Below are 9,287 nucleotides of genomic sequence, written 5' to 3' on the forward strand. Positions count from 1 at the left end.
CAGAGCAACGTGTGAAGTGTTTTACTAAAACAGTAATAAAGTTGTTAATAAAAAAACACTATAAAAATCCCAAAACTAATTAGAAAAATTGAGTACAATTTGAAAAACAAAAACACACCAGATAACCGAAAATCCAATAAGGGGAACTGGGGATATAATTTGTTAAATCTTTATGTTTTTTAATGATTTGTTAAAGTTTTAAGATTTAGAAATAGCACCAAAGGCATAAAGTGCCAATAATCGTGGCAGACCAGAACCGAGGTACAATTTGTTCCTGGCTAGAATGGAGCAGGGACAGACTCACTGACAAGGTTCCTCCGGGTTAAAGAGTTTAGCTTTTGATTTGAGTTTATCTTTAAACCCCAGTCCACCACAGGAGCACACTTCTACAGCCCCTCGGGGGAGGCACTAGAGACTCGCAGGCTGAGCAGAGGCCGCACACAGTGGTATCCTGCTGTACACACACCATACTGTTTTTAAATCAGACCTGCTGTCGGCAGCCGCCTGCCAGGGAGCCGGGGGAGCGTTAGCGCACCTTGCTCGCATTAAGGATGAAGTTTCCACAGCCGCTGCTGCGCCTAGGGAGTGCGCGCGCATTACCTGAGGAGGACGCGCGGTGCCTCGGAGATGGCGAGGTGTCGGTCCAGCACTCCCGGGCCGGGAAGGCCGTCCTGCCGCCTCTCTGGGGTTCGCCTCTCTCCCGGCCCCTAACGTGAGCACCCCTGGGTTTATCGGTGATAATCAGCGGCGGTGCACCCTGCGGAAGGCTCTTTCCCTCCGCCGTGCCGTCGGGTTCAGAGGCGGCGACAGACATCGCCTTGGTGCCGGGAGTTGCTAAGGACGCAGGAGCCGCGGTTGCCAAAGGCCACAGGGCTTCAAAGAAAGCAGCCGTCAAGCGAGACAGTGGGATGGGCCGGGCGTGCCTGTCACGCACTTGAATCTGAAAGGGAACCAGGGCTGTTGTCTGTCGCTGTGGGGCGGTGCACGCACGTGAAACCAGGGACGTGGTTTACCCCTATGAGCAAATCACACACGTGAAACCAGGGCAGCTGTCTGTCGCTGTGGGGCAGTGCACGCACGTGAAACCAGGGACGTGGTTTACCCCTATGAGCAAATCACACACGTGAAACCTGGGCAGCTGTCTGTCGCTGTGGGGCAGTGCACGCACGTGAAACCAGGGACGTGGTTTACCCCTATGAGCAAATCACACACGTGAAACCAGGGCAGCTGTCTGTCGCTGTGGGGCAGTGCACGCACGTGAAACCAGGGACGTGGTTTACCCCTATGAGCAAATCACACACGTGAAACCTGGGCAGCTGTCTGTCGCTGTGGGGCAGTGCACGCACGTGAAACCAGGGACGTGGTTTACCCATATGAGCAATGCACACACCTGAAACCAGGGCAGCTGTCTGTCGCTGTGGGGCGGTGCACGCACGTGAAACCAGGGACGTGGTTTACCCCTATGAGCAATGCACACACGTGAAACCAGGGCAGCTGTCTGTCGCTGTGGGGCAGTGCACGCACGTGAAACCAGGGACGTGGTTTACCCCTATGAGCAAATCACACACGTGAAACCAGGGCAGCTGTCTGTCGCTGTGGGGCAGTGCACGCACGTGAAACCAGGGACGTGGTTTACCCCTATGAGCAATACACACATGTGAAACCAGGGCAGCTGTCTGTCGCTGTGGGGCAGTGCACGCACGTGAAACCAGGGACGTGGTTTACCCCTATGAGCAAATCACACACGTGAAACCTGGGCAGCTGTCTGTCGCTGTGGGGCAGTGCACGCACGTGAAACCAGGGACGTGGTTTACCCATATGAGCAATGCACACACCTGAAACCAGGGCAGCTGTCTGTCGCTGTGGGGCGGTGCACGCACGTGAAACCAGGGACGTGGTTTACCCCTATGAGCAATACACACACGTGAAACCAGGGCAGCTGTCTGTCGCTGTGGGGCAGTGCACGCACGTGAAACCAGGGACGTGGTTTACCCCTATGAGCAATACACACACGTGAAACCAGGGCAGCTGTCTGTCGCTGTGGGGCAGTGCACGCACGTGAAACCAGGGACGTGGTTTACCCCTATGAGCAATACACACACGTGAAACCAGGGCAGCTGTCTGTCGCTGTGGGGCGGTGCACGCACGTGAAACCAGGGACTTGGTTTACCCCTATGAGCAAAATACACACGTGAAACCTGGGCAGCTGTCAGTCGCTGTGGGGCAGTGCACGCAGGTAATACCAGGGATGTGGTTTACCCCTATGAGCAAAATACACACGTGAAACCTGGGCAGCTGCCTGTCGCTGTGGGGCAGTGCACGCACGTGAAATCAGGGACGTGGTTTACCCCTGTGAGCAATACACACACGTGAAACCAGGGCAGCTGTCTGTCGCTGTGGGGCAGTGCACGCACGTGAAACCAGGGACGTGGTTTACCCCTATGAGCAATACACACACGTGAAACCAGGGCAGCTGTCTGTCGCTGTGGGGCAGTGCACGCACGTGAAACCAGGGACGTGGTTTACCCCTTTGAGCAACGCACACACGTGAAACCAGGGCAGCTGTCTGTCGCTGTGGGGCAGTGCACGCACGTGAAACCAGGGACGTGGTTTACCCCTTTGAGCAACGCACACACGTGAAACCAGGGCAGCTGTCTGTCGCTGTGGGGCAGTGCACGCACGTGAAACCAGAGACGCGGTTTACCCCTATGAGCAATACACACACGTGAAACCAGGGCAGCTGTCTGTCGCTGTGGGGCAGTGCACACACTTGAAACCAGGGACGTGGTTTACCCCTTTGAGCAACGCACACACGTGAAACCAGGGCAGCTGTCTGTCGCTGTGGGGCAGTGCACGCACGTGAAACTAGGGACGTGGTTTACCCATATGAGCAATGCACACACCTGAAACCAGGGCAGCTGTCTGTCGCTGTGGGGCAGTGCACGCACGTGAAACCAGGGACGTGGTTAACCCCTATGAGCAATGCACACACGTGAAACCTGGGCAGCTGTCTGTCGCTGTGGGGCAGTGAAAGCACGTGAAACCACGGCCTATTGTTACTGTGAGGCAGTGCACGCACGTGAAACCACGACCTCGTGTTACTGAGGGGCAGTGCACGCACGTGAAACCACAGCCTCGTGTTACTGAGGGGCAGTGCACGCACGTGAAATCACAGCCTTGTGTTACTGTGTGGCAGTGCTCGCAACGTGAAACCACGGCTTCTGGTTACTGTGGGACACCAGGGAAGTTGTTTACCCCTATGGGGAATGCACACATGTGTAACCAGGGCAGCTGTCTGTCGCTGGGGGACATTGCACGCACGTGAAACCACGACCTCGTGTTACAGAGGGGCAGTGCACGCACGTGAAATCACAGCCTTGTGTTACTGTGTGGCAGTGCACGCAACGTGAAACCACGGATTCTTGTTACTGTGGGGCACCAGGGAAATTGTTTATCCCTATGGGGAATGCACACACGTGTAACCAGGGCAGCTGTCTGGCGCTGTGGGGCATTGCACGCACGTGAAACCACGACCTCGTGTTACTGTAGGGCAGTGCACGCACGTGAAGCCACGGCTCGTGTTAGTGCACGCACGCAGGGTTGGCTTTAGGGCAGTGCGACTGGTGCGGTCGCACTGGGTGCTGACCGGTGGAGGGAGGCGCTGTAACCTCAGGGGGGCGCTGTGTTTAACAATATCTTATGATGGGAGAGATAAGGGGCGCTTTTGCAGGTGGTAGGGAGAGAATCCGAAGAGGTGGTCATGGGAGTTGGGGGCGCCAAAAGCAATTGTCGCACAGGCGCCATCAGCGCTAAAGCCAGCCCTGCACGCACGTGAAACCACAGCCTCGTGTTACTGTGGGGCAGTGCACACGCATAAAACCAGGGCCTCGATACTGTCGGGCAGTGAACGCACGTGAAACCAGATCAATAGTTTATCAGTATGGGCAGTGCCCACACTTGAAACCAACAGCGGGCTGTGGTTGATAATAACAGAAAGGTAAATGCATTGGTAGCATGCCAAGCGACCCATGTCAAATGGCACATGTAGCCATTGCTGGTATTTTGTTCAACGGCGCTTTGTATGCTGGGATCTTCTTCCCATACTTGCAATGTTAAAAACTAAGCTACAAGTCCCAGAGTGCTATTCAGAGGCTATGCCAAAGACTGTAGTTTGCACTGTGGTTCTGCAGATAGCTAGTTTTTTTTTTTTTTTACAGTTTGATATAGGGTGAATAAAACCCGACGGTATTGGAGTGCTTTACATGAACACCAGTTATAGTAAACAAGGTCATATTCCTTAGATACAAGATTGTTGTGCCCAGAATCCCACGATGTGGAGCCGACGTCGATACAAACTGGTTCCCCAGTTCCGAAATCAGCACCTGGGCCAGAAGGCCACACCCTCTGATCCTCTCCCACACAGAGAAGAAGTGCATGCAGCCAAGGGCAGCGTACTGCCATAGAAAGAGTAGATGTGATGCTCCCGCAGGATGCCTTACGACAGGGGTACTGAGGGAGCGAAATAAAGGACTCAGCCTCAGGAAGGATAGAGTAGATGCTCAAGCAAGGTCCTTGGGATGCCACACGGCAGGGACCCCCGTGAGCAGGGAGGGCCCACGAAAGGGTCAAGGGCAAGCGGGATGGCTCTTGCAGCCCGGGCAGGTTGAAGCCTAAACACGTGAATCGGATGCCCAGACAAGGGGCCCCTCCCTTCCCTGGAAATTGAGGAGGCTGGGTCCACACAGTGACCAAAAATGAAGTATTTGTAAAAACATTAAGTGCACGGGCCCTCGTTGGAAGACCACTGCAGCTTGGCCCACCCGTTGCTCCTGCCAGGACTGCAAATGACTGTACCAACACAACTGGTAACCATCACACTCCAATGAGTGTGACAATTCACTCTGTCCCAGGAGCCCAACACTATATGGATGGCTTTGGCAGCAGGTATTAGACGTTTTAATGGATATTTAAGTGATAAACAACTGTTGTTTTGTTCATTTATAAATTAGGCAGACATCGCCACCATGTGGCAGACTGTGATAAGTGTCAGTGTTGACAATAAAAGTGCTGAGCACCGGAAAACACCAGCTCAAATTAACCTCTGGGTAGAACAAGCAGAGAAGGGACTCTGTGGTGTCAAATGAAGTACACAGGTGCAACCTTTCTGCCTAGACGGTACGCACTGACAGAGGGCTGTGCAACAAGAAAGTTTGCCAGTTTGTGATTGCTGCCGATTTACCAAAAATTCCACTAGAAGTTAAAGTGAAATAGGCCATCCATCCTTTAATGCCTAGTGTCAACACCGAAAGTGAGACAACATGACTTTTGAACTGATGCCATACATAGGGTATGGCATTCATTAAATAGCCTCAAACCAATAATTGGTGCAATGTTAATAGAAGAAAAAAAAAGTTTTCTGAAACAAATATTTAGTAATTACAAGTGTTAACATATATTCTATTCCATATTAACATGATTAGGGAACCTCATACATTTAGTTATTTAAAATCCATTATCATTCACATAAGCAGGTGACTGCGAAACACGTGTCGGCTGAATCTGTTGACAGTATACTGTAATATTTAAATGAACTATTCGAAGGTGTTTGGAACAAGAAACACATCAGAATTTGGAAAGTTGAATATAGGTCGAAGAAGATAACTACCAAAAATAATTTATGGGAATAATTATGGACCGTAACAATAATAAGTAGATTTTTTCCCAATGTTGTTAGTATGTTTCCATAATGATTGACATCAGAGGGTGCTGATGTTTTTTGGGGGTGGGAGCTTCAAGCATTTCTTTGATTTAAAAAATAAATATTTTATTGGTTTTTCATAAATCAAAAAACAGCAGCACATGGCAAGGAATCATATCCGAATATCAATCTCGGTCAGTTTTACGAGTATCAAAACCTACTGGAAAATAAACATGTAGAAAATATTGCACATACAGTGGAATCATCACATCATGCCTGTATATCTCTAGTGTCAGTGAACGACTCATAGAAGCAAAAACTAATGGGTAGCCTTTGGTCTGTCAGTGCATATACATTGAAACAAGTCAGTGCTTAACTCCTTGTGTGCCCCGCCCTTTCCCCGCCCTGTGCCGGGCGTTGAATTAGCGGGCGGGGTTCATGACGAGATAGTCTCGTCATGGGCACAGCGCAACCGCGGCCCATGACGAGACTATCTCGTCATGGGCACTCAAGGGGTTAAACTACAATGGCAACACATACATTAATGAATGATCCTGTGTGCTCGCTCCCCTACCACCTCTACCCCATACCTGCCACTTTACAAAATAACTTCAGCATGTGGGGAGAGGCGGGGCCTTGGAGGGGGCAACACCTGGTGCGGAGAGCTATCTAAGAGGCATTCTACCACTCACCAAGCTCCCACCCCCTCCCAAAAACCCAAAACAAAGGGTCATCAAGGCTGTCTCCGATTTCCTGGCGTGCTTTCACACCTTTTAATGAAGATCAGCTGCTTACTGCCTCTGAAAATGAGCTGGAAATCCACTGTTTACAGTGATTTTTAGCTTTTTTTCCTTGCCACCATATGATTTTGGTTCCTCTCTGGGTAACTGTGTGAAGTGAGCCGAAATCGTGTGGCACACGGTGACACTGTGAGAGTTGGCAGGTTTGCTATCCACAGACCCTCCTGTAATAATGATAAGGGAGTTTGACGCACCGGAATTGGAACGGCGCAGCCTGTAGGGCCCACACAGTCATGCATGCAACCTCCTACCTCTAAACCATCCTCCCCGCCCACCCGTTTATTCACTCTGACCAGGAGGGGTCTCCCCGCTCAAACTACCCCTGGGGCACTAGTCATGTCCCAAATGAGCAGGCAGCAGGATGTACACTGGATTCAGGGAGGGGGGTCATCATTCTTTGCTTCTATCTTCTGAATGTAGGCGTCCCATCTTTCCCTGTCGATTGTATCCCCTCTCAAATGCGCACCCCATCCTCCATTCTGGATGCTATCACTGGACCCCTAGTCACTGCCTCTGAGGAACTGACAGAGCTACTTGCTTTTGAACTCATGTCTAAAGGCGGATGTTGTTGCAGCACCTCAAAAGGGTTCACCCCAAGGTGTGAAGCCTCCTCCACAGCCGGTGCTTGCTCCTTAGCTACCTGCTCCAAAGTGGGACAAAGTCCAACCCTATTTGGTCTCCTGCAGCAGGATTTAGGTGTCAGCCATTCACCAGACAATTGGTCAGCATCCTTCGTCAAGCCAGGTCCACATATCCTCAGATGTAGAAAAGAAGTTAGTGATGCTGCCATTGATGACTTTGAGCTATGCTTGGTAGAGCAGTGCATATTTCAGGGACATTTCTCACAGCTTCTGCTTAACCGTGGCATAAGAGTTGTGTTTTATCTGCATAATATATATATATATATATATATATCAGGGTCGTTATAGTTAGGATCAGATTTCACTCATACAAAACCATTGAAATTCAGCAGTTATAGTTAACTATAACTCACGCATCCACAATGCACTGCTTATGACTTCTCATATTACATCACTTATGACATGGTCAGTGACCTTGCTGATGACATCATCCAGTGATTGTGTTTTCTAAAAGTTTCTGAGTGTTAAACATATATACTAAGATATCACAAAAGTTACATTAGTATACTTTATGTGTTACTAATGAGTGATACTATTTCTACCATATATTATGAAAGTGGCTGTGTGATTGTGTGTATGCATGTGTGAGTGGCTGTATGGCTGTGTGAGTGTGTGTGTGAGTAGCTCTATGGTAAATGAGTGGCTGTGTTAGTGTCTGTATTGGTGAGTGAGTGGTTGTGTGAGTGACTGTATAGGTGGGTGAGTGGGTTTGTCAGTGGTGGTATGGGTGACTGAGTCACTGTATGTGTGAGTGACTGGGTATGTAAGTGGCTGTATGGGTGAGTTGCTGGTTAGAAGGGTGGGTGAATTGGTGTGTGAATGGCTGTATTGTAGAGTGAGTGTCTGTTTGAGTGCCTGTATGGTACGTGAGTAGATATGTAAGTGCTTGTATGGATGCATGAATGGGTATGTAAATGGTTGTGTGGGTGTGTGAGTAGCTCTGTTGAGAAGCTGTATGGGTGAGTGACTGGGTATGTGAGTAGTTGTATTGGTAAGTGAGTTGGTGTGTGAGTGGCGGTATTGGTGAGTCAGTGGCTGTGTGAGCAGGTGTTTGGGTAAGTGGCTCTGAGTATGAGTAAGTGGGTGTGTGAGTGGTTGTATGGGTATGTGAGGTGGTGTATGATAGGTTGTGTGCGGGTATGAGTGCATGTGTGATTGGTTCTGTGGATGTTGTCATCAGTGATGTCATTTGAGATGTCATTAATGATGTCACTGACCATGTCATGAGTGATGTAATATGTGAGGTCATAAGCAGTGCATTGCATGAGCATAGTTAGCTTAGGTAACTAAAACTGCTGAATTTCAGTGGTTTTATAGGAGTAAAATCTGAGCCAGCTATAATGTCCCTGTAACCTTTGTTTTTTCAGTGAATTTCTAAGGTTTTTTAAATTCTATTTCCTAACTATAATGTCCCTGTAACCTTTTTTTTTTCCAGTAAATTACTACGCTTTTTTAATGTTATTTCCTGACTATAACGTCCCTTTAACCTTTGTTTTTTTTAGTGAATTTCAGAGGTTTTTTCAATTTTATTTCCTATCCGTAACCTGTAACCTTTGAGAGTGGGTGTGTGAGTGGTGTACAGGTTGGTGAGTGGGTGTGTGAGTTGCAGTATGGATCTGAGAGTGGCCGTTTGGGTCTGTGAGTGGGTGTGTGATTGGCTGTATTGGTTGGTGAGTGGGTGTATGAGTGGCAGTATGGGTCTGTGAGTGGCTGTATGGGTCTGTGAGGGGGTGTACAAGTAGATGTATGGGTCTGTAAGTGGGTGTGTGAGTAGTTTTGTGTGTGTGTGAGTAGCTATATGGTTCTGTGAGACGGTGTGTTAGTGGTTATGTGGGTGTGTGAGTGGCTACGTGGGTGTGTGAGTGGGTATGTGAGTGGCTGTATGGGTCTGTGAGTATGTGTGTGGGTCTGTGAGTAGATATGAGAGTGGCAGAATGGGTGTGTGAGTGAGTGTGTGGGTGTTTCAGTAGCTGTGTGAGTGACTGGGTCAGAACTAAACCTTACCTGCCCTTTTTACAAAAAGAGTCCACTGTTTTGCACAAAATATCTACCCAACTGAAGTACTTTCTACTGGTTAATTAGCACGTGCTACCTCGTTGGGTAAATGTCCAGTGTGTATTCTACACTACAGCTTCATAATGATCCATG

The 9,287-nt window shown here is 49.3% G+C and overlaps 1 protein-coding gene across 1 annotated transcript in view; it reads right to left on the reverse strand.

The window, feature by feature from the left end:
• The window catches only part of LOXHD1 (lipoxygenase homology PLAT domains 1), a 1,221,805-nt gene extending 1,220,969 nt beyond the window's left edge, over positions 1–836 (reverse strand). The window contains exon 1 of the mRNA XM_085629301.1: positions 601–836. The gene's annotated coding sequence lies outside the window, so the exon portion shown is untranslated. The remainder of the gene's footprint in view (positions 1–600) is intronic.
• Between the last annotated feature and the right edge of the window lie 8,451 nt (positions 837–9,287).

The sequence above is a fragment of the Triturus cristatus genome, chromosome 2_1 (genome assembly GCF_964204655.1).
Source record: "Triturus cristatus chromosome 2_1, aTriCri1.1, whole genome shotgun sequence".
Lineage (NCBI taxonomy): Eukaryota > Metazoa > Chordata > Amphibia > Caudata > Salamandridae > Triturus > Triturus cristatus.